The sequence below is a fragment of the Hemitrygon akajei genome, chromosome 1 (assembly GCF_048418815.1).
Source record: "Hemitrygon akajei chromosome 1, sHemAka1.3, whole genome shotgun sequence".
NCBI lineage: Eukaryota > Metazoa > Chordata > Chondrichthyes > Myliobatiformes > Dasyatidae > Hemitrygon > Hemitrygon akajei.
Window position 1 is genome coordinate 91,204,349 of NC_133124.1, and position 27,233 is coordinate 91,231,581.

General features: G+C 39.7%; 1 protein-coding gene across 4 annotated transcripts in view; it reads right to left on the reverse strand.

Annotated features, from left to right (window-relative positions):
- Positions 1–27,233, reverse strand: part of LOC140728911 (protein tyrosine phosphatase type IVA 3-like) — a 142,711-nt gene that overhangs the window by 70,976 nt on the left and 44,502 nt on the right. The window contains exon 1 of one of the 4 annotated variants that reach the window (XM_073048010.1): positions 6,481–6,807. The exons of the other annotated variants lie outside the window; for them this stretch is intronic. The gene's annotated coding sequence lies outside the window, so the exon portion shown is untranslated. Of the gene's footprint in view, positions 1–6,480; positions 6,808–27,233 lie in introns of those variants that run through there. 4 annotated transcript variants of the gene reach the window in all.

Sequence of the window (27,233 nt, forward strand, 5' to 3'; positions counted from 1 at the left end):
AAACTAGAAGAATCTTGGAATTATTGCACAAACCACCAATACATTTGAACCAAAAAAGGCTCGAGGCAAAATCTTAGCAATTTTTACCATACTAATAATGCCTTTCCCATTTTGTACAGTTTATTTACGGATTAATTTCCTTTGATATGCAAAATATAGATGATTCTGCAGCTGCATGCAATTAGTAAACCACCCAATGGGATAAATTTGAACCAGTCTAAACTACTTTGGTACATTTAAGTTTGTAAATTGACTTCTTACATGCTAATTTGTCATCTGGATATATTATAAAATGCAGCATCCTTCTTTGGGGATTCTGCATAAGAGTAGAATTTAACTTCCATTCTGATTTTATGGGTAATGAGAACATGGGAACTCTTTCATAGATGTGTCACAAGGTGGCAGAGGGAGCTAAGTGGCTAGTATGTGAGAATGTTTCTCCTCCTCCTCCTCCTCATGCAAGCCCTCTGTGCTGCTAATAAATGGTCTTGAGGTTCTTAATACTATACCAATTGCTTAATCTACATTTAAAGCATTCACAGTTTAAATGTTCTCAGGGATCAGTGACGATGTTGTAGCTCTTCATACAGTCTTTGAGTATAGCTTTGAATTTCTCCTCCATCTGCCAGTTAATCACTTCCCATGACAAAGCTTGGAATAGGATGTCTGTATCAAGAACCTGGGTTGAGTTTAGGTTTTATGTGACCTGCCCGATCTTGGTGACCAAAGTATATTAGGGTCTCAACACTAGGAATGCAGGAATGAGAGAGCACAATGACATTGGTTTAACTATCCTTCCAGTAAATTGGATGATGATTTTTATGCAGACAGAACTGATACCATTTTTCTTGTTCCTTAGAATGCCTATTGTATCTGGCTCACATCTTAGAAAGACATAGGAAAGCAGACAGTACTGTTGCCTGGTAGACCATGCTATTCCACATGCTATTTTGTTAAAGAGCATAGGATTGCTAAACTTAAATGAGAAACATTGCGGAAAACTGAAATACTGATTATCAACTAAGCAAAATACCACAAACAGTAACATACATGTGATTTCTCTTTATTGATGTTGGCGAGATCAACTGGAAGATAAGCAGATTTCATTCTGTCCTTAGCTCAATATTTAAAGATTTCCTCAGAACTGTTTATAATACACTGAAATATAACTGAACTTGCTATCACTTATATAGCACACACCCTAAATGGTTACAGGGTGAAAAGATGCAAATATTTAAAAACAGACCCTTCACCCTTTTTTGGGAATTTTGATGACCCTGAACCTCCATCAATAAATTTAAAATTGCTAAGCCACCACAGTTCCCTAGCAACGTTGGCACCTGCTAATAAAATTCATGTAATGAGAAATGCCTTGTATTTGTTGTACGTCAACATACATCAAGTAATCCAAATTCGTATTTAACTTTGGCATATAATTGGTAACATCTAACATTGCACTTGAGTCATTAAACTGATTTCACTAATATAAAAAGCTATTAATTAAATACCAGCAAATTATGGAGGTTATAGATGCCCAGTAAAATTCTACTAGGATTGGAAATGGACTAAAATTGTCTTAATCTTCAAGACTGATTAGAAAAGACTATTCATATTGCATGTCACCTAACTGGTGACAACAAGACATCAAAAAGATAATAATTCTGCTTAGAATAAAAAAAATTACAGGAGCAACTGAGTCCATCACACCTGTGTAGACTAAAATTGTATTTCTGTTACTGTCAAGTCACTTTATCTCTAATGTAAAATAATTGAAGGCATATAGTAGGTAAAATGACAGCATGGCAAAAATTAGAAAGAAGATGACAAAATGTAAAGCTTAGTTTTATTTGTCACAAGTATAACAAAACTCAAAACATACAGTGAAAGGCATTGTTTTGTAACAATCAGTGAGAATAGTGATGAGCAGCCTACGGGGGTAGCCATGCCTCTGGTGCCAACATAGCAAGGCCACAACTCACCAAAGCTAATCATCCTCCTTAGAATGTGGAAGGAAAATGGAGCACCCAGAAGAAACACCTGCAGTCATGGGGAGAACATACAGTACAAACTCCTTGCAGGTAATGGCAGTGATCAGTGATCTCTGGCGCCACAAAGCAATGCACTAACTGCTATGCTACTGTACCACCCCCAGTTTACAAAACCCAGACGTCAATGCAAGATGTAACTCAACAGTCGAGTGCAAGATTGAGTGTGTTGCACATCTTATCTGTTGACCACTGGATAAGACCCATCATGTAAATATATTTGCGAGGAAAGTATGACAGTGCCTCTACTTCCTCAGTAGTCTGTGGAGATTCGGCATGTTATCAAAAACCTTGGCAAACTTCTATTGATGTGTGGTGGGAAGTTTGCTGACTGGCTACATTACAACCTGGGATGGAAACATTAATGCCTTTGAGCCAGAAAATCCTACAAAAGGTAGTGGATTTGGCTCAGTACATCACGGATAAAACCCATCCAACCATTGAGCACATCTACATGAAGCATTGCCATAGGAAAGCAACACCTGTGATCAAAGATCCTCACCGCCCAGGCCATGCTTTTTACTCACTGCCTCCATCAGGTAGATGACACAAGTGGCTCAGGACTTGAAAAAACAGTTACTACCCCTCAATCTTCAGGCTTTTGAACAAAAAGAGATAACTGCTCTTATTTAAGAACTCTTATCTTTTTTTAATTTATTGCTATTTATTTATATCTGCAGTTGCAGTTTGTTCCTGTTTACAGTTAGTCTTCTGTAGATTTGCTGAGTATGCCTGCAGAAAAGGAAACTCAGCGCTGTACGTGTTGACATGTATGAACTCTGAAATAATGCCATCCATCCTCATCTGTATTAGAATGTCTTCAAAATTCCAAGTAAAATTTATTATCAAAGAACAACAGGTTCATTTTCCCAGTCTCTAAACGTTAATGTTTATTCTTCAAGAATATTGGTAGAACTTGTAATCTAATTATAACTGCTTAGCATTTATGGATTTATGTTATGCTCAAGCTAGGTGATATCTTTCCAAGTTGGTAACAGCTAAATTGAAGACTACAAATACTTTGTTACTGGTAAAGACTTCAGAACACACAGAAGCAAAGTATGGCATAGGACTATAAAACCAAATTGGTTTGTAACAATCATATTGTTGAAACAAAAGGCATTTAGCAACTTAAAGTCCTATTTATGAGCAGATGTATTCACATTTGCTCATAAAAGGTACAGCAAATTTCAATGAAATTGAAGCAGCTAACTGAAACTGACTGAAGACTGAATTTGGGAAAAATTGGCACAGTTTGAAATAGCTCAGTAAATACAGATGATAAATAACGTGTGAAATCAATGACACCAGGAAGTATGGGGACACACTTACAAGTTAGGAACCTGGTGTGGTAAGTGCTCTGTTTAAGTGATCATCATTCTGATAGTAAGAACTGTAGCCAGTAGTTCCACATAGAATCGTCAACAAACAAAATTACTTAATGCTTTGTTTGCCTTCCACATTTGTACTGCAGCCATTATACAAAAGGTCAGAAGTACAAGCCATAACTTGCAAAGAATCGTTAAGGACTTAGAGGAATTTGATAAGTGTAGATCTACCTTCACTAAACTTATTGATTAGATAGCCATTTCCCACCCCCTTTTCCCTCTCTCAACTCATCTCCTTGCCTGCCTATTGCCTCCCTCTGGTGCTACACCTCACTTTTTTTTCTTCCATGGCCTTCTACCTTCTTATCAGACTCCCCCTTCGCCAGCCCTGTATCTCTTTCATCAATCAACTTCCCAGCTCTTTACTTCACCTCTCACCCTCCTGGTTTCATCTATCACCTTGTGTTTCTCCTTCCCCTCCCCACCTTTCAACTTTATCCCTCATCTTTTTTTCTCCAGTCCTGCTGAAGGGTCTCGGCCTGAAACGTCGACTGTACCCTCTTCCATAGATGCTGTCTGATCTTCTGAGTTCCTCCAGAATTTTGTGTGTTTTGCTTGGATTTCCAGCATCTGCAGATTTTCTCCTGTTTGTGATTAGTTTGCCAGATGGTTATGATCCCAAATATACTAACTTGTGCAATCTCAGGTCTAATTTTATGTATTAGAACGTAACATAAATGTTCACTGTTGTTATTTCCAGGAAATATAAATATCTTGACTTCCTCTGAAAAAGACACCCTGGATATCACTAAATTGACTCTTTGGACAGCAAGATAAACAATGGTAAGCAATTTCAAGCATAATTATATTTGTTTATTAAAACACATAAAGCATTACAACAAAACCCACCTCCTCTCAATTCTGTATCATCTCTGCTTTCAGCTGAACCTGCAACTAAATTATTTATCGTCAATAACTTCAAAACTGAACAACTCCAACATTCATCTTGTTTGTGTGTCATTCTCCAGAAAGTTGAGCTCATTGAAAACTAACTGTAGTATCTTTTCCCAGCACCAAGATTAACCTGACTGTATTTAACACTGAATACCAATGACTTGTATTCTTATTCCTTCAACACATCCTCAGGAACCCAGCGGGTCAGTCCTAGAATAGAACCCAATTTTCAGCGTGGATGTGATGAGACAGTTAGTAAAGTGACAACTGTGATGCAACATGTGTAGAACTGTAAGGATGTATTTAGAGTGTCATTGCTGTTAATAAGTGGTTAGGCTTGGGTTGGGCGGATGTTTGCAGCTAGCAGCAAATCAAGGAGCTGCAAATAGCGATTGAACACAAGTTGGTTCAGCATGGCAAAAGTGGGAAAGGTGGGCTTTGAGTCGGGTGTAGAAAATGAAACAGGTGGCCCCAAAATAAAGCCATTTGCTAAATTATGTGGGATACAGTTGAATTGGGTACGAAAATGCTGTGCTGGTTCTGGCTGAGAAAGCCTCCCCTTCAAATTGTGCCAATGTAGATCACAGAGTGCAATTAAAAACTAGATGGGATGAGAGGAACATCTCAGAACTTTCTGAAATAAGCTCCCTCTAATTTCTAAAATGTTATGAATAGAGAGTACCATTACATGTAATTTTAATGATGAAAATGGCTGATCTACACATATGTGATCCATTACAAGAAATAGCTGATTAGATTTCTAGAATGGTGCAATTCAACCTAGAAATCATTGCAACTGCATTTCCATTCCTGGGGATAAAAGAAAATGTAATAAAGAAAAAAAATCATGCAATTGAATCTAGGCCAACCCTTTTTACGATTGAACAATGACATAGTAAAATGGCATACTGGAATATATAACCAGAGTACAATGTTTTAAGTATTTTGAGATCAGTGAAATGTATTGATTAGATAATTCACTGAGAATATTGCTTTCAGTTTAGGTCAACATGCAGTTTTAAAAAACCGTAGGAAAGGATTGCTCAGCCAAAATCTAAATATTGCATTTGACAGGTCAAGATTAAGCAGCTAATCCTCCACAATCTTCCAGCAATGAAATGCATAGATGTGCAGAATATTACAGTGAAGTATGGCAAACCCTTCATTATTACTTAACAGTACACCAAGTGAAGAAACACTCAAGCAAATTAATTTGCTTTAACACAAGGTTGCCCTTGATAAGTCCCAGAAATGCCTCAGCTGGAATGGAAAGTAGTCTTTTGATTCATTCTTGGGTTTAAATATAAATAGTAAGAAATTAAACATGTTATATGACATGCAAAACATACAAGATGGTATTTCTGAGACCAAAAATATACAAACTCATTTTATCTATGGACTTCCTTAAAGACAGTAGTAAGAATAAATATTTTCTTACAAAAAGAAAAACGAATTCCAATAGTGAAAGACTTTTGAACTGCCACACCAGAAACCAAGAGTTCCCTCCCACAGTCAGTCTGGATTTTTAAATGTTCCATTTAATTTGATATTGGATATGAAGGTTATGCAAAACTGTCACAGCCTTCATATGTCCAAGTATGAAATTAATTTGGTGAGTTATGGTTTCTGAAATTGCATGTACAGTACATGGAAATTGCTATGCTATGCAAATTATGGTCATGTTGCAGCAAATATTCATCTAAAGTGCTACCTAGGATAGCTAAGGGTGCACATAATTTCTCACTTGCGAATGATGAACTTTGCAGCAATTACACTAAATCACTATTTAACATTGTTACATTTGAAACATTTCAAAAATAACTTAATGCCCACATGCATATTTTATATTGCAGTGTTAATACAATAAAATGTCATTATCATGCATCTAGAACTACAATTATTTGTAGCATTGTTTCTATGTATGACAGATATTAGAAGTGAAAAGACAGAGTAAAGGCTCAGTATCATTGACAACTAGGAGATTGTTTAGCATCTATTAATTTAAACACTCCTGCATTAATACTGTACTTAAAAATGGAAATTTACATCACATCTCAATCAACATTTATACTTGCATTGGAAAGGTGATGCCAATATGTTCATTTTTATAATGCATTTAAATACATCTAAATATGGATCAAAAATAAACTCACTGTGTGGCAAAAGTTGGTGGTTACTTCCTGCTCACAAACTGTAAATTCCTGTTGCTAATCTTCTTGGAAAATCCCATGAGCAGAGAGAAGAATTCACATTCTTCCCAAAGGCATTTTTACTTTGACAATCTGAACATAATGTGGTTTTAAAAAACTTGATAAACTATGTATACAATGAATATATCCAACAAATACTGACCGAACCACAGAGTGCAACTACACTAAGATATTCTTTCCTGGTATCGGTTTATCTGAAAGTTTCAGACCTTCCCCTCACTTTCCAGATAAACCCCAAAACGATGCATTTCCTGTAAATCAATGTTTGTCTATGCAAAGTCTGCATCCAATTAGCAATCTCAAATGACAGCTAAAAAGAGGCCGCCCTAGTGGGGAACTGAACAGTCATACGACTGGCTGTAGCAAAAATGTGCAAGTTCCAGTTACTCTGGCCTATTGCCAGCACCTTGTGTAGCCTAATCCTCTTCTATAGAATAATATGCTTTCTCTTTTGGTACATATCCTAGAACGTGTCTACTAATAAACCAAGGAAAGCTCACACTCTCTCTTCTAAAACATGTGCACGGATAATGGGTGTGATTAAGTGGCATGAGCTCTTAGGCTAGAAAAGCAAGTTACTGTTCTCTATCTCCAAATATAAAAATAGATAAGAAAGGCAACAACTGTAACTCCACAATAACAATATGCAGCAAGTTTTAATAAAAGGAAATCTGGGTTCTAATTCCCACATCAAATGGTGGTGAGAAATGCATTTTGAAAAAAGTTTTAATATAATTTTTTTATCATTAACTATATCACAATATCATTACAATTTCTGGAATATAGTTGAAACTACAGCAAAAATTTCTGATAGTAAAAACTTTTCTATAATTTCTGATAAAGATCTTAAATAATTGAATGGGGCAGATTGCACCTACAACTCATGGTAAATTCAATAGCTCTGGTGCTAATGACCAACCATAAAGACTTAAGTCAGAAGTGGCTTGAAAATTGTGAATCAAATTAAGACTTACATTTAAGTCAACTGCTTCTAAAATTCTCGTAAGTAGCTTCAACATCAATAAAATGAAGTTGCTAATATAAAACATACTTAAGTTGGGTGGCTGTTGGAGGAAGAATTACAACGGGAGGGCTCTCCACCTGTGAGATTTCTTTCCTTTATAACTGAATTTCAACACAACATTATAGAACAATTTGAATTTCAGAGGGCAGAAGTAAGTGTAGTCGTTATTACCAAGACTAAATATCTCAAAGTAGTGACTACACTCCAGGGTTCTGAAAAAAATTAGCTCAAGACACTACGGACATTAGTTGTTATTGCTGAAAGATCACTAGATCCTGGAAAGGTTCCAGAGCGCTTGAAAATTGCAAATATTACTCCAGTCTTTAGAAAGGGAGGGAGGTAAAAGACAAAAAAATTAAAGGCCAGTTAGCTTGACTTCAGTGGTTGGTAAGATGTTAAGAGTCCATTATTAAGGATGAAGTTTCAGTGTACATGATAAAGTCAGCATGGTTTGTTTAAGGTGAAATCTTGCCTGCAAAGTCTGTTGGAATTCTTAGAGCAGATAAAAGGCAGAATAGACAAAGGAAAATCAGTGGATATGGTTTACTTGGATTTCAGAAGGTGTCACATATGAGGTTGTTGCACAAGATTATTAGGAAAAAGATACTAGCATAGACAGAAGATTGGTTGACTGGCAGGAGGCATAAAGTGAGAATAACATGGGCCTTTTCCATCTTCCCACCAATTATATTCTACAGGAGTGTGCTACTTTTCATGTAGAACAAATTACAATGTCCATTTAACCTAATAACCACAATGTCTTTAGACTCTGGGAGGAAACCCATATGGCTCACAGGAAGATTGTACAAACTCCTCATAGGCAACACCAGAATTGAACTCCAAATTCTGGTATGCCCCGGGCTATAAAAGCATTGTGCTAACTGCCACGCTACCCTGGGGTGCAGAATTAGTCAGATTACTTTCTTGGATATTTAACCAATGTTAAGAAGAATTTTGTGGTTATAACATACAAACTGGTCTGCAAATTACAAGTACATTGTGATACAAACTATTTCCTTTTTTCAGTCCAACTGAAAAATCAAAATAAAGAGGTCTTAAAGATTACCTTTGTGACGTATACATCATACTATAAAGTGAAATGCATTGCAACACACACAACTATGGAAGAGTAAACAGGCAATGTCTCGGGCCAAAACCCTTCCGTGTTGAGAATGTCCTGAGCGCAGCCCACAAGTGTCGTTATGCTTCTGATGCCAACGTAGTGTACAGTGGTGGGAATTGAAACCTGATCTTACAGCAATGCTGTAAAGCATCACATTAACTGCTACGCTGCCCCATAAATAAGAACTGCGATGCTGGAAATCCAAATTAAAATCAAAAGTTGTGGATACTATCATCAGATCAGGTAACATTTATACAGATGGTGCCTGACCTGAGTGTTTCCATAATTTCTTGGTTTTATTTCCTTCTACTCCATCTAGTGGCTAAATAGAGAAATGACAAAACTACATGAATGGGTTTTTGATTTACAGAACATTACAGCACAGAAACAGGCCCTTCAGTCCACCATGCCCATACCAAACATGATGCCAATGCAAACTGATCTACCTGCTTGCACATGGTCTATATCCCTCCACTCCCTGCCTGTTCATGTGCCTGTCTAAATGCTTCCATTACCCATCTTTCCCCTACCTTGCCCTTATTCACCCGTCACCTTCTTCCCTGCTTATCCAGCATGTTCCCTTTATTAAAAAGGTCTATTATCCTCTCATTTTAGATTCCTTTGTCAGCCCCCTACCTTCATTACCCATCACCTCTTAGATTCTCTCATCTTGGGCGGCCCTTGTCACTGTAATGCCTATACTACTAAGATTTTGTGTTAATTTAAAAATCAGAAGTAACATTCATAACCAACAGATGGATAACATTAAAATGTATCATTTGAAAATAGAAACACTATACTTACAAACTTGATATGAGCATTTACAGATGACCATGATTTAGGATATTGATTTTATGCTGCATACACTGCAGAATTGTATCACAAGGACAATGGTACATTAATTATGAAACAAAAGGACAAAGACTGAGAATTCTCAGCAGGCCAGGATGCATCTGTGAGGTTAGAAACAAAACCACTACAAGGAAGACGACAAAGTTTATGATGCAGTGAGGATGAAGAGGCAGGATATTATTGATACAGTTAAACTGGGGTGACTATGGGTAAGTTGCAACATGCTAATCAGGAAGACATGCCTAGCAGGCGAGGCTGGGCATGTCTTCAACACCCGAAGAAAAAAAGCTGGGGTGGGAGAGCAACCAAGAATGGGAGTGGGATGGAGAAATAATGTAGCTGGCAATGGGAAGCTTAAGTCACCCCTGCAGATGATTGCAGGTCCTCTGTAAAGTGATTAATATATTTGTGTTTGAGTTTAAGTTTTCCAGTGCAGTATTGTGAGCATAGAATGGAGTAAACTAGAATGGAAAATAGTGCAAGAGAAACGCTGTTTTACCAGGAAAGACTTTTGGGGTTACTGGATAGAATGGGAAGAGGTGAAAGAACACATGGCGGATCACCTGTAGTTGTAAGGAAAAGAGCCCGAAGATGGGCTAGGCAGCTGAGAATGGAAGAGTGGATAAGGAAGCATGAAGGGAATGGTCCTTGCAAAATGCTGAAAGGGGACTATGTTTCTGGTAGTGGAATCCATCAAAAGTAGCTAAAATTACAGAGACCGATGCAATTGTGCAGGCATTTGATTTCTGAGACACAACTCCCTAAAGAGGGAGCGGGAAGTGGAACTGGAACTGGGAGCAGAGTCAAAAAGTCAAAGACTGATCATGTGAAGGATAGAAACTGGCAGCAAGCAAGAACATGAAATTGGTCATCCTTTCCTCTTCTGATCCATCAATGAAAACTGGTGTGTTTTCCTGAGACTTCCCCTTCTTGAAATCTACAATCAATTCCTTGGTCTTACAGACATTGAGTGCAAAGTTGTTGCTGTGTCAACACTCAATCAGCTGATCTATCTCACTCCTGTACGGCTCCTCATCAACATCTAAATCCTGCCAACAACAGTTGCATTGTCAGCAAATTTATAGATGTGTTTGAGTCGTGTCTTGGTCCACAATCCTGGGAATAGAGAGATTAGAGCAGTGGGAATATGCATGCATTCTAGAGGTGCACCAGGTTGATTGGCAGCAAGGAGTTGTTATTTCCAATCCACACAGACCGTGGTCTCCTAGTGAGGAAGTCAAAGATCCAGTTGCAGAGGAAGGTATAAAGGCCCAGGTTTTGGAGCTTGTTGATTAGAACTGAGGATATGGTGTAGGTATTGCTATTGACCATGTGATCCCAGGCCAAGTGGTGAGCCAATGAGATGATATCCCTGTATACCCATTGTGACCATAGGCAAATTGCAGGGAGTCCACATCTTTGCTTAGGCAGAAGTTGATTCTAGCCATAAACAACATCTCAAAGTACTTCATTGCAGTAGATATGAGTGACACTGAGTGATGAAGTCAAGTTAGCTCATCATACTCTTCTTAGGCACTTGTATGATTGTTACTCGTACGAAGCAGGTGGGAACTTCTGACTACAGCAATGTGAGATTGATGTCCTTGAACACTCCCACCAGTTGGTTGGCACAGGTTTTTAAGAGCTTCACCAGGTACACCATCAGGGCCTGATGCCTTGCAAGGGTTCACCCTCTCGAAAGAAGTTCTGACATTGGCCTCCGAGACAAGAGATCACAGGGTCACAGATACTGCAGAAATTCACACAAGTGTAGTTTTATTCTCCCTTTCAAAATGTGGATAAAAGGCATATTTAAACTCATCTGGGAGTGAAGCATCACAGCAATTCATGATGTTAGGATCTGCTTTGTAGGAAGTAAAGGGGTGCAAATTCTGCCAGAGCTGACATGCATCAAATTCTGTCCCTAACCACAAATCTTAATTGTATTGTTGCCCTCAAAATATCTCCGTAGGTCGTACCTGGAATTCTGTATAGTTTTGATCTCCGGTCTTGAATGCCAGAGATTCAAATAAAACTGCTGAGGATCTGAATCTTTTTATGAAATATCACAAAAGCACTTAAAATGCTTACAAATGAAAAAAAGAAAATCAAGTGCTGAAAACTTATATAGCAGTTGTTCAACTTATTTACGATGCCGTTGTTTACCTTTAAAATCAGCCCATAATTCCCTCAGTAGTAATTGTGTGCAAAGCCTGTTATTTGTTTTGAGACCTTGCATAAAAAGTATACAAAAGTATATTCTTGCATAAATAGTATATTCTGAAGCCAAAAGGAGCTCAGAGTGATTCTTAATGAATTTCTTTCAAATTCCATTAACCATATTTAGAACTCCAATGTTTTTTTTCTTAGAATATGAAGTATTAGGTTGCAATCCACAACTAATTTACCATTAATACGTCAGGAATCTATTTTGTTATAGTTAGCATTTTAGGACAAGAGAACCACTAAATGCGATTTATTTTTGTTTATTTAGGTACGTAAAATAATTTTAATTTTTTAACTAGAGATAAAAGCTGACAGGATTCAAAAGGTACATGCATGTCAAAACAAAATTCAAAGAAAGAATCTGGTCTTTGGAAAAAAGTAGTTGACATTTCGGGCCAAAACCCGGTGACTGTACTTTTTATCCCCATAGATGCTGTCTGGCCTGCTGAGTTCCTCAAGCATTTTGTGTGTTACTCAGATTTCCAGCATCTGCAGATTTTCTCATTTATAATCTGGTCTTTTATTGCTTCAAAGTATTTTTTAAAAAATTCATCTTGCAATTTTATTTTCTATGTAACAATGTACATTTACTTCTCACTACTGCTGCTTCTATCCAAGATGTTTTTTCTCCAAATTCCCCTACCACTGCTTCAGAACTGGTTTATGACATCTACCCAAATGCATGCCTTCAGATCTTTCAAGAACACTTCAATTTATGACAATAATTACATTTTTAATTCTGATTTAGTACAATATTTAATTTTAAACTAATTTAACATAATGGAGTAAAAGTGAGCTTGTTCTCAAATATTGCATACCAGTTTTAATGTGGCATTTGTTGCAATTTAGACGGGGTTGTTGAGTAATTTCAAGTTAAAGAGAAGGCAAGCCATGTAGTAAAATAAACCAGTTGACATGGCAATTGCTTTTACATTTAATAAAAGAAAATCTGAATTTAACTAATGCCAGTAACTGATTTGAAAACATTTATCAAATAACTTTTCCTATTGTATAATGTAATTTGTAAATGCTGAATGTGATTAGCTAAAGATGACTAATGAAATTTAAACGACAATGCCAGTTAAAAATCTTCAGGAAGAGATGACATACATTGTCATTTTGTGCTGCATTTATAAACAATGCTTTGTAATGAAGAGAATGCTGCATTGAAATTGAATAAATTGTTTATTACTGCTGCCCGTTGCATCGTTTGGAATCGAGTATTTGGCAAATTTACAAAGGTTTTTAAAAAATTAAAAATAATTGAATCGGCAAAGGAAAAAGCAGTAAGTAACTGCATACAAAATTCCTGAAGACACTATTTAGGCAAGACATTCAAATTTGCATAAATTTCCTTTCCTCAAAGCCTTTTACTTTTTTTTTGCTTCAACTGATGTCACTTATTTTTAAATAATTGTCTACCTCTGCTTTAAAGGAAAACAGGCATGCTAAGTGTACAATAGTATAAAGTGCTCTTACCAATAGTGGGACATTTGCACATTCAAATATGCCTGTCCTGCGTATGTACTTCCATGCTCCAAGTTATTTCTATTTCCACCATCCTCCAAAGCTTCATTTTTAACCACATTTATGAAATCAGAGCAAAGTGGATTTGCAAAAGAGGGGCAGGATTGAGGGTGTACAATCCCTGATCCAAGACTCTCACTTATCCGCCATGTCTTTAATACATCGAATAATGCAGCACACACTGTCTGTGCCAACCATAATACCAATCTAATCTCATCTGCCCACATCTGGTCTATTTTGTCTCCATTCCGTCTGTTCATATTTTAAATGTTGCGGTTGAAATTGCTTCCCCCACTTCTCCTGGCAGCAAGTTCCAGGCACCCACCATTCTGTTTAAAATAAAAACTTGCCTTGGAACTCTCCTTTCCACCTCCTACCTTAAAAGCTATGCCCTCTAGTATTTCACATTTTCACTATGGGAAAAAGACCATTTATTCCATGATGCTTCTCATAATTTTATATATTTATTAATCAGGTCATCCCACAGCCTCTGATGCTCCAGAGTAAACAATCCCATTTGGTCTAACCCTCTCATACTGGAGAATTCAGTACAGAAAGTCAAACGATGCTGACCTGGCAAACAGATGAGTTTCTACCGACAGCTTTGAGTTGGTAAGCTGGTCCATTGTCAAAGACGCAGAACAGCCTAGATGAGTATTTCACTACCACAGACTTTACCACAAGTGTGATAAAGTTGCTGACTGTGTACCAAAGAGGTCAATCTGGATGTTCACAAACTAAAAACAAAAAGAATAAACCAGGAGATCCACTCTCTTCTGAAGTCTAGGTCTGCATTGATCCTGACCTTTACAGGAAATCAAAAAATCCATAAAGCTACCAGAGATGCTCAGAGACAGTATCAATCCAAAAAACTGAGTCTTGTCCAGCCAGTGTTGTGACAACAACCTTTTCTTCAATGTGAACAAAACAATGAGCTGGTCATTTACTTCAAGTAGGAGAGCAGTACACATGCGCCTGTCTATATAAACGGTGCTGAGGTTGAGAGCTTCAAAATTCTTGGAATGATCATCACCAATAGCTTGTCCTGGTCCTACCACATTGATATCAAACAAGAGATTTCAGAGTACCAGAATTTCTTCAGGATGCCAAAGGGATTTGGCAAGTCCCCATCGACTCTTATCAATTTTTAACTGATGCACCAGAGAAAGTATGCTATCTGGATGTATAACAGCTTTGCATGGCACATGCTCTGCATGTGACTACAAAAAAACTGTTTTGGATACAGCTCACCATAATCACTGAAACCAGCCTCCTCTCAATGGACTGCCTATACATCCTACTGCCTCGTAAAGCAGACAGCATAATCAAAGACCAAAAACTCTACATCATAGAAAATCTCTCTCTCCTGGCAGAAGATAGAAAAGCTAGAAAGCATGCACCATCAGGCTCAAGGACAGCTTCTATCCCGCTGTTATCAAACTCTAGAATAGACCTCTTGCATAATAAAATGGACTACCGACTACACAATCTGTCTTGTTATGCTCTTGCACTTTATCATTTGTCTGTACTGCACTTTCTCTGCAACCGTAACACTTTATTCTGCATTATTACTGTTTTACCTTGTTGTACTTCAATGCACTGTGTAATGATTTGATCTGTATGAACAGAATGCAAAACAAACTTTTCATTGCTTCTTGATACATGTACTGAAAATAAAACAATAGTGAAAACCCTTACAGCTCTACTTTCTAATCCAGGCAACATCCTGGTGAACTTTTTCTCCATCCTCTCTAAAGCCCCCACATTCTTCCACTAACACAGCAATCAGAACTACTAAGATACTATTAAAAAATATTGAAAAGTTCGAAAGTTAATACAGAACTTACACATGATCTTGGTTAAGACCAATAGGAGGAAAAACAGGAAATGCTGGAAGAACTCAAGTAGTTGGGTAGTAAAAACTGAACAACATTTGAAAACATCTGGTTTTTCTTTGCGCAATTGCTGCTTGATAGATTGTATTCCTAGTCCCCGCTGAACATTGACAACTCATCGGTAGAGATCGTTAAGAGCACCAAATTTCTTAGGGTTCATCTGGCGGAGAATCTCACTTGGTCCCTCAACACCAGCTCCATAGCAAAGAAAGCCCAGCAGCATCTCTACTTTCTGCGAAGGCTGAGGAAAGTCCATCTCCCAACCCCCATCCTCATCACATTCTACAGGGGTTGTACTGAGTGTATCCTGAGCAGCTACATCTGTCTTCCTGCCATTACGGACATTTACACTACACGATGCATTCGCAAAGTAAACAGCATTATGAAGGACCCCACGCACCCCTCATACAATCTCTTCTCCCTCCTGCTCTCTGGGAAAAGGCACTGAAGTATTCGGCTCTCACAACCAGACTATGTAACAGTTTCTTCCCCCAAGCTATCAGACTCCTCAATACCCACAGCCTGGACTGACACCTTACTGCCCTAATGTCTTGTTTATTATTTATTGGAATGCCTGCACTGCTTGTGCACTTTATGCAGTCCTGGGTGGGTCTGTAGTCTAGTGTAGTTTTTTTGTGTTGTTTTTTTTTAACGTAGTTCAGTCCAGTTTTAGTACTGTGTCATGTAACAGCATGATCCTGAAAAACATTGTCTCATTTTTGCTATGTACTGTACCAGCAGTTATGGTCGAAATGACAATAAAAGTGACTTGACTTGACTTGAACTCACCAAGTCAGGCAGCATGCAGGGAGAAGAATAAATCGTCAAAGTTTTGGGAAAAGATCCTTCATCAGGAATTGAAAAGAAGGGAAGAAGCCAGAATAAGGAGGTGAAGGAGTTCAACTTGCAAGCGACAGGTGAAACTAGGTGAGGGGGAAGATCCAGACGAAAGGAGGAATGAAAGTGAAAAAAGAACCTGGTAGGTCATAGATGGAAGAGGTAAAAGGCTGAATGAGGAGGAATCAGAAAGAATGTACCATAGGAAAAAAGGGAGAAGGAGGGGCACAAGAAGCAGCTGCTGTGCAGGTGAGTACAATAGAAGGGGTAATTAAAGGGGTACATTTAATGTTAGAGAAATGTATACAATATACATCTTGAAATTTTTTTCTTCACAACCATCCAAACAGAGGAGTGTTCCAAAGAACGAAGGATAGTTAAATGTTAGAACCTCAAAGCCCCCCCAACTGCCCCCTCTCATGAGTAAGCAGCAGCAAAGCAACGATCCCCCTCCCCCACTAGCAAAAAAACCCATCTGCACCCCCCACTGAGCACTCAAGCATGCAGCAAAGCATCAATAAAGACAGACATGCAGTACAAAGACTACTTGTTCACCCATAATTCAACATACCCCATGCTCTCTCTCTCTCTCTCTCCCCTCCCCAATAAGGGAAAAATTGTGTCTCCGTTTCGCAGTGAGGGGAGACATAACGAAACAACTTATTGATTTACAATGTTAAAAGTCCGTTGGGTTGTTTTTACTGAGCTCTGTGCCCAAAGAACTCCGGTCTCTGGGCACACAGCCAACAGCCAGCTTGCTGCTTTTGATCTTCCGTGTACTCCCACGACACACCGATTTCCTGCAGAGGCACCGACCGTGAGTCCGCCCACCTCCAGAGCCATGAAATCCCGAAACTCAGAAGGCGTGCTAATCTTCTAAACTGCGTCCTTGGTATATCGAATAATGGCCAGTCATGAGACCCCGAGAGCGGGTCCCATTCTCACAATGAGTCAAAGTCAGCGTACAACTCCAGGTCAAGGTCTTCAAAAGAACCCTAAAAGGGAAAAATAGAGAAATTAAAGATAGAAATAGAGCCGTTTCCGAAGATGCAAGCAAAGGAGTCGCCGTTAGGCGCCATTGTCTCTTAAGCTCTTCCTAGCTTCTGGGAACTAGAACAGGGAATAGAAGAAGAGCAGAATGATGGATGGATGTTAAGAAATCAACACTCATATCAGCAGGTTGGAGGCAGCATATCCAGGATGGAATATGAAGTGTTACTCTTCCAACCAAAGAGTGGCCTCACCATGACAGTAAAAGGGTCCATGGAATAACACACCGTAATCAGAAATGGGTGGTAACTGGGAAATCCTGCCTTTTGTGGCAGAGTGAAGGTGCTTGATGAAGCGGTCCCCTAATCTGTGCTGGATCTAACCAATGTAGGCGAAGCCCAACTGAGAACACCAGATAGAGTAAGTGATCCTGACAGACTCAGAGATGAAATGTCATCTCATCTGGAAGGGCCATTTGGGAGCTTGAGTAGTGATAAGAGAGTGGTGTAGGGGCAAGTGCAGCATTTATTACTTTAAGTGGAACAAGTGTCAGGAGGGAGGTCAGTGGGAAACAGATGAGTTGGCTAGGAAATCATGTGGAGAGTGATCCCTATGAAAAATGGAGGGTTGGGGGGGGGGGGGCGCAAGTTGAGCTTCATGGTAGAATCCTTTAAAAATAGTGGATTGCAGAATTATGTGCTGGATATGTCGGCTCCTGAGGTGTGTCCTGGAGTCAACTACTGTATCTGGTGGCCCTCGTGCAGTCTCCCCTACACTGGCGAGACCTGATGTAGGTTGGGAGACCACTTCAAAGGGCTTTGATCTGATTGCCTCAAAGTTTGTGATTTCCCAGTGGCTACTAATTTTAATTCAACTACTCGTTCTGACATGTTGGTCTATGGCCTCCTCTATTGCCATGATGAGGCCTCTCTCAGGTTGAAGAAATTACACCTCATATTCTGTCTAGGTAACCTCCAATCTAATTCCATGAACATCAATCTTTCTAATATCGAGTAATTTTACCCTATTTTTTGCCATCTTGTCTTTTTCCTATTCCTGTTTCTGGCACCTCTTGTCCCTCTTTTTCTTCATATGGTCCACTGACCTCTCCTATCAGATTCCTTCTTCTTCAAACACGAGGAAATCTGCAGATGCTGGAAATTCAAACAACACACACAAAATGGTGGTGGAACACAGCAGGCCAGGCAGCATCTATAAGGAGAAGCACTGTCGACGCTTCGGGCCGAGACCCTTCGTCAGGACTAACTGAAAGGAAAGATACTAAGAGATTTGAAAGTAGTGGGAGGAGAGGGAAATGCGAAATGACAGGAGAAGACCGGAAGGGGTGGGATGAAGCTAAGAGCTGGAAAGGTGATTGGCAAAAGTGATACCGAGCTGGAGAAGGGAAAAGATCATGGGACGGGAGGCCTCGGGAGAAAGAAAAGGCGGGGGGGGGGGGGGGAAGCACCAGAGGGTGATGGAGAACAGGCAAACAACTAAATATGTCAGGGATGGGGTAAGAAGGGGAGGAGGGGCATTAACGGAAGTTAGAGAAGTCAATGTTCATGCCATCAGGTTGGAGGCTACCCAGCCGGTATAGGGTTTTGTTCCTCCAACCTGAGTTTGGATTCATTTTGACAGTAGAGGAGGCCATGGATATCAGAATGGGAATGGGACGCGGAATTAAAACGTGTGGCCACTGGGAGATCCTGCTTTCTCTGGCGGACCGAGCGTATGTGTTCAGCGAAACGGTCTCCCAGTCTGCGTCGGGTCTCACCAATATATAAAAGGCCACACCGGGAGCACCAGACCCAGTATACCACACCAGCCGACTCACAATGAAGTGTTGCCTCACCTAGAAGGACTCTCTGGGGCCCTGAATGGTGGTGAGGGAGGAAGTGTAAGGGCAGGTGTAGCACTTGTTCCGCTTACAAGGATAAGTGCCAGGAGGGAGATCGGTGGGAAGGGATGGGGGAGTTCCAGTGGACAAGGGAGTCACGTAGGGAGCGATCCCTGCGGAAAGCAGAAAGAAGTCAAACGCATCTCTCCCATTTCCTGCACATCTGCCCTCACCCCATCCGCCTGCCACCCCACTCGGGATAGGGTTCCCCTTGTCCTCACCTACCACCCCACCAGCCTCCAGGTCCAACGTATAATTCTCTGTAACTTCCGCCACCTCCAATGGGATCCCACTACCAAGCACAGATTTCCCTCCCCCTCCCCCTTTCTGCTGGGAGATTGGGAGACCAGTCTTCTCCTATCATTTCGCATTTCCCCCTCCCCCCTCTACTTTCAAATCTCTTACTATCTCTCCTTTCAGTTAGTCCTGACGAAGGGTCTCGGCCCGAAGCGTCGACAGCGCTTCTCCCTATAGATGCTGCCTGGCCTGCTGTGTTCCACCAGCATTTTGTGTGTGTTGTTCCTTCTTTTTCAGCTCTTTACCTCTTCTACTCATTATCCCCTAGCTTCATCCCTCCTCTCCCACCTGGTTTCACTAACTCCTGCCAGCTTGCACTCCTTTCCCTCCCATCACCTTCTTATTCTGGTTTCTAATTCCCTTCCTTTCCAGTTCTGAAGGGTTTCGCCTGGCACAGCAATTGTTTATTCCTCTCCATAGATGCTACTTGACTTGCTGTGTTCCTTCAGCATTGTGTTATTCTGGATTTCCAGCATCTGCAGGATCTCTGGTGTTCTTTCAGCATTTTCATTTCAGAATCCAACATATACTATTTTATTTGTTATTCAGACCATCAGCAGTATTTGATAAAACTTTGGCTTTTCCATTAAAAGGGTGTTAACGCTACAGTATGGTGACAAAAGATTAAGGAGAAATGGAAAGGTTATGAAATTAAAACTTTTGATGTATATTAATGTTGTATCAATTTTAATGTAATAATAATTTCATTAAGTTAAACAACCTACCCAAGTATAACACAATCATCATTAGTGCATTGTGAGTAGCTGAACTTCCGATGAATTTACTGAATTTGCAACAATGTATGAAGGGTAAAGCCAATTAATGTAATTTTTGTGGCTAGATTAGAACAGTGAATAATAAAGAGGTCTTTAATTCCCCTTCAGCTTCTGAATAAATGTAGTTGGAAAGTTGTACCTTTTATTTTAGCTACACACACACACACACACACACACACACACACACACACACACACACACACACACACACACACACACACACACACACACACACACACACACACACACACACACACACACACACACACACACACACACACACACACACACACACACACACACACACACACACACACACAGTTTTGTCTTAGGATCACCCAAGTTTTGAGATTGGCATATATTTATTTCTACTTATGTTAACACAGACAATCTGTAAAGATCACCACATAAAATCAAATAATGTTTTAAATCTTGTCAAAATGATCATCTTTAAATTATTGTGAATCGAATCTTTAACTTATTTCCTCCCTTTCACACTTTTCCGTTCAGGTTCTTTAGTATTCAGATACATAAATAGAAGTAGAAATGGAATAGCTTTACGGAAGGCTGCATTTTTGAGAATAGCTCTTGCAATGTAACAAAAAAATCCTGTCTTAAGAATACTGGGAAGCTGGACATTGTACCTGACGGAAACTGACAATAATTAATTTTAGCTTGACTTTCACCTGTCAGCTGTAGCTAGACAGTTTCCAGTCCCAGGACATATTCTCCTCAGACCTTAGCCAACAATCAAGGCTGGACAGCTGTAAGGGAAATAAGCCATAATGGTGAGCACAGGGAAGGAAGTTTTGCCTGCTGACCAAAGTTTAGATCCAAGCAGCCACATTTATTGCACTACAAGCCATGCAGGAAACTGATCAAATTTATAAAGTACTGCAAACCAGCTCTATTTTGAATGCTTTCCCTAAAGACTACAGAAATCTATATCAATAAGACCTTTAAAAAGTAAACGAGAAAGCAGCAATCTTACAAAGTACGTCAGAACAACAATATTCTGGGTCATTAGTTAAAAGCTACTTTTATGTTAGGCAGACTACATTACTACAAATTAAATTTTAATGTGTGAACTGCTGGTTGAATTATTACAAGTAATACGAGTGCAACCCTTTACAAACTACGGTAGTACTTATTATAAACCACTTAAAATTCCATTTTTGTGTATTTATAGCTTTAATAGTCACTTTGCTCAGTAGATGAATTATTATTCAATAACGAAAGGCATGCAGTAACAGCAATGTTGCCTTCAACCTCTCTTAATAACTACTTTCATTTTTACTTCTATGACTATTACTGAAATCAATGGGCATCAACATTCATAAGGTTGGAGTCATAACTGGCACAAAGGAACATGATTGCAGTTGGTGCAGATTAAGCATTTCACTCATGACATCTCTTTTGGAAATTCCTCAAGACATTTTTCCAGACTCAATTATCTTTAGCCATTGCGTGTATGTTTGTGATCTTTTGCTGCTGTAGCTTACTACTTCAAGGTTTGATATGGTCTCTGTTCAGAGATGCTCTTCTGCACACCACCGTTGTAACATGTGATCATTTAAGAGACTGCTGCTATCCTGTCAGCTTGAAGCAGCCTGGCCATATTCCTCTGACCTCTCTTATTAACAATGCATTTGCCCCCTTGGAACTGCTGCTCAATGGGTATTTGTTTTTCGCACCATTCTCTGTAAACTCTTCATTGAAAATCCCAAGAGATCATCAGTTTCTGAGTTAAACACTCTAATCTGTCCGGCACCAACAATCATTCCATGGTCTAAATCACTTTCTCCACCATTGTGATATTTGATCTGAACAACAACTGAACCTCTTAACCATGTCTGAATATTTCTATGCATTGTGTTGCTGCCACATGATTGACTGAATAGATATTTACATTAAGAACAAGTATACAGGTGTATCTAAAGAGGCCACTAATCGCATACCTTCAAGCAGCAAAAATGTATATTATCCAACCATGGGCTGAGAAGTGGCAAATAATACTCTTGTCACAAAAGTTCCAGGCAAAGATCTTCTCCAAAAAATAAAGGATTCAACTATTTAGTCTTTACATTCAATGGCACTACCATTGTAGAGATCAGTACCATCAGCTTCCTGTAGTTAGGGAACAACTATTCTCACACTCTTATACCCCAATGATTTTCACCACCTATAAACATGTGAGAAGTGTAATAGATTACTCGCTACTTGCTTGTGTGAATGAATTTTAAGAACTGAAAGTTCAACACCATATAGGATAAAGGAGCTCACTTTGACTAGTACCCCATCAACTACCATAAACATTAATTCCCTCCACCACCAGCAGGTCAGTAGCTGCATAGTAATATCTACAAAATCTACTATACCGGTAGTTACTTTTCTAAACTACTCTGACGGCATTTCCCAAACCCATTAACTTAGCTACCATGAAGAATAAAAGCATGCAAATGCCACAATCTGGTTTCCTTTAAAGGTACATTTCATCCTTATAGAAACATAGAAAACCTACAGCGCAATACAGGCCCCTTGGCCTGCAAAGTTGTGCCGAATATGTCCCTACCTTAGAAATTACTGGGCTTACCTATAGCCCTCTATTTTACTAAGATCATGTACCCATTTAAAAGCCTCTTAAAATAGCCTATTGTATCTGCCTCCACCACCATTGCTAGCAGCCCATTCCACGCACTCACCACTCTCTGAGTAAAAAACTTAACCATATAATAATTACAGCATGGAAAAAGGCCATCTCGGCCCTTCTAGTCCGTGCCGAACACTTACTCTCACCTAGTCCCACCTACCTGCACTCAGCCCATAATCCTCCATTCCTTTCCTGTCCATATACCTATCCAATTTTTTTTTTAAATGACAACATTGAACCTGCCTCTACCACTTCTACTGGAGCTCGTTCCACACAGCTACCACTCTCTGAGTAAAGAAGTTCCCCCTCGTGTTACCCCTAAACTTTTGTCCCTCAACTCTCAACTCATGTTCTCTTGTTTGAATCTCCCCTACTCTCAATGGAAAAGGCCTATCCACATCAAATCTATCTACCCCCCTCAATTTTAAATACCTCTATCAAGTCCCCTCTCAACCTTCTACACTCCAAAGAATAAAGACCTAACTTGTTCAACCTTCCTCTGTAACTTAGGTGCTGAAACCCAGGTAACATTCTAGTAAATCTCCTCTGTACTCTCTCTATTTTGTTGACATCTTTCCCATAATTGGGTGATCAGAACTGTACACAATACTCCAAATTTGGCCACACCAATGCCTTGTACAATTTTAACATTACATCCCAACTCTTACACTCAATGCTCTGATTTATAAAGGCCAGCATACCAAAACCTTTCTTCACCACCTTATCCACATGAGATTCCACCTTCAGGGAACTATGCACCATTATTCATAGATCACTCTGTTCCACTGCATTCCTCAGTGCCCTACCATTTACCATGAATGTCCTATTTTGATTAGCTCTACCAGAATGTAGCACCTCACACTTATCAGCATTAAACTCCATCTGCCATCTTTCAGCCCACTTTTCTAACTGGCCTAAATTTCTCTGCAAGCTTTGAAAACCTTCTTCATTATCCACAACACCACCTTAGTACACCTAACTTACCCCTAACACCTTTGTACCTATCCCCCAGTACCTTAATCCTGTGTCCTCTTGTGGCAACCATTTCAGCCCTGGGAAAAATTGTCTGACTATCCACACAATCAATGCCTCTCATCATCTTATGCACCTCTATCAGGTTACCTCTCATTCTCCTTCGCTCCAAGGAGAAAAGGCCGAGTTCACTCAAACTATTCTCATAAGGCATGCTTCCCAATCCAGGCAACATCCTTGTAAATCTCTTCTGCCCCCTTTCTATGGCTTCCATATTCTTCCTGTAGTGAGGTGACCAGAACTGAGCACAGTACTCCAAGCGGGGTCTGACCAGGGTCCTATATAGCTGCAACATTACTTCTCGGCTTCTAAATTCAATTCCACGATTGATGAAGGCCAATACACCATACGCCTTCTTAACCACAGAGTCAACCTGCGCAGCTGCTTTGAGTGCCTATGGACTCAGACCCCAGGATCCCTCTGATCCTCCATACTGCCAAGAGTCTTACCACGAATACTATATTCTGCCATCATATTTGACCTACCAAAATGAACCACTTCATACTTATCTGGGTTGAAATCCATCTGCCACCTCTCAGCCCAGTTTTGCATCCTATCAATGTCCTGCTGTAACCTCTGACAGCCCTCCACACTATCCACAACACCCCCAGCCTTTGTGTCATCAGCAAATTTACTAACCCATCCCTCCACTTCCTCATCCAGGTCATTTATAAAAATCGCAAAGAGTAGGGGTCCCAGAACAGATCCTTGAGGCACTCCACTGGTAACCGACCTCCATGCAGAATATGACCTGTCTACAACCACTCTTTGCCTTCTGTGGGGAAGCCCGTTCTGGATCCACAAACCTCCTTACGTTCTCAATAAGCCTTGCATGGGGTAACTTATCAAATGCCTTGCTGAAATCCATATACACTACATCTACTGCTCTTCCTTCATCAATGTGTTTAGTCACATCCTCAAAAAATTCAATCAGGCTCGTAAGGCACGACTTGCCTTGACAAAGCCATGCTGACTATTCCTAACCATATTACGCCTCTCCAAATGTTCATAAACCCTGCCTCTCAGGATCTTCTCCATGAACTTACCAACCACTAAAGTGAGACTCATTGGTCTATAACTTCCTGGACTATCCCTACTCCCTTTCTTGAATAAGGGAATAATATCTGCAACCCTCCAGAACCTCTCCCATCCTCACTGATGATGCAAAGATCATTGCCAGAGGCTCAGCAATCTCTTCCCTCGCTTCCCACAGTAGCCTGGGGTACATCCCCTCTGATCCCGGTGACTTATCCAACTTGATGCTTTCCAAAAGCTCCAGCACGTCCTCTTTCTTAATATCTACATTCTCAAGATTTTCAGTCCACTGCAAGTCATCCTTACAATCACCAAGATACTTTTCTGTAGTGAATATTGAAGCAAAGTATTCATTAATTATCTCCGCTATTTCCTCTGGTTCCATACACACTTTTCCATTGTTGCACTTGTTTGGTTCTATTCTCTCACATCTTATCGTCTTGCTCTTAACATACTTGTAGAATGCCTTGGGGTTTTCCTTAATCCTGTCCGCCAAGGCCTTCTCATGGCCCCTTCTGGCTCTCCTAATTTAATTCTTAAGCTCCTTCCTGCTAGCCTTAAATCTTCTAGATTTATATCATTACCTAGTTTTAAAAAAATCTTTCGTACACTCTTTTTCTTGACTAGATTTACAACAGCCTTTGAACACCATGGATTTTGTACTCTACCATCTTTTCCATGTCTCATTGGAACGTACCTACTCAGAACCCCACACAAATATCCCCTGAACATTTGCGACATTACTTCCATATGTTTCTCTGAGAACATCTCTTTCCAATTTATGCTTCCAAGTTCCTGCTTGATAGCCTCATGACCTGCCCTTGACAAAGCCATGCTGACTACTCCTAATCATATTATACCTCTCCAAATGTTCATAAATCCTGCCTCTCAGGATCTTCTCCATTAACTTACCAACCACTGAGTTAAGACTCACTGGTCTATAATTTCCTGGGCTATCTCTACTCATGATGCAAAGATCATCGCCAGAGGCTCAGCAATCTCCTCCCTCACCTCCCACAGTAGCCTGGGTACATTTTGTCTGGTCCCGGCAACTTATCCAACTTGATGCTTTTCAAAAGCTCCAGCATATCCTCTCTCTTAATATCTACATGCTCAAGCTTTTCAGTCTGCTGCAAGTTATCACTACAATCACCAAGAGCCTTTTCCATAGTGAATATTGAATTAAAGTATTCATTAAGTACCCCTGCTATTTCCTGCGGTTCCATACACACTTTCACACTGTCTTATTCTTTCACGTCTTATCATCTTGCTCTTCACATACTTGTAGAATGCCTTGGAGTTTTCCTTAAAATGCCTGCCAAGGCCTTCTCATGGCCCCTTCTGGCTCTCCTAATTTCCTTCTTAAGCTCCTTCCTAGTAGCCTTATAATCTTCTAGATCTCTAACATTACCTAGCTCTCTGAACCTTTTGTAAGCTTTTCTTTTTTTCTTGACTAGATTTATTATAGCCTTCGTACACTATGGTTCCTGTAATCTACCATAACTTCCCTGTCTCATTGAAACATACCTATACATAACCCTACACAAATATCCCCTGAATATTTGCCACATTTCTTCTGTACTTTTCCCTGAGAACATCTGTTTCCAATTTAAGTCTCCAATTTCTTGCCAGATAGCCTCATAATTTCCCTTACTCCAATTAAACTCTATTCTAACTTGTAATTGACATATAGCACTGGTTAGTGTCTCTGGGTCCAAATCCTGGAAATCGCCACAAAAATGTGGGAACTCCTTGAACAGAAGAACTATAGCAGGTCATGGAGAGCTCACCATTATCTTTGGCCAGTGAGGGACATGAAACAAATGCAGATCTTGCTGATCATACAACGTGTCACAAAATGATTAAAAAAGAAACTCAGCAGGCCAGGCAACATCTATGGAAAAGAGTACAGTTGATGTTTTCATCAGGATCCTTCATCAGGACTGGAGAAAAAAAAGATGAGGAGTAATTCCTCCAGAATTTTGTGTGTGTTGCATTGATTTCCAGTGTCTGCAGAATTTCTTTGGTTAATAATTAAAAAGTGGCCACAGAGGCACTGAACAGAAGAATAATTTTAAGTCTGATTGCAAGTTGAGCACATAAATATTTCTAAATCCAGTGTTCCCAGCCATTATCACGTGTATTAAATTTATTCAAGATGGGCTTTCACAAGGATAGTGATTGAAAGATGAAGCTACAATAGAAGATCCAAAAAAAATTCAAATGAAACATCACTCAAAATGCTTCAGCTTCAATTTTGTCTGCTGTTAGGCCCAAACATGGGAATGTGGTTGGAACAGCTTCCTCCTGTTGTGTGTTGCCTCAGTACACACAAAATGCTGGAGAAACTCAGCGGGTCAGGCAGCACTCAAGGATGGAAAATGGATAGTAAACATTTCAGGTCTGGACTCTTTATTTAGACATAAAAGAGGGATAGCCAGTATAAAAGGGAGGGAGGGAAATGTGGAACTTGAAGGCTGTTGCATGATAGTTGAATCCAGTTGAGTGGAGGAAAATATATGCATGTAAAGG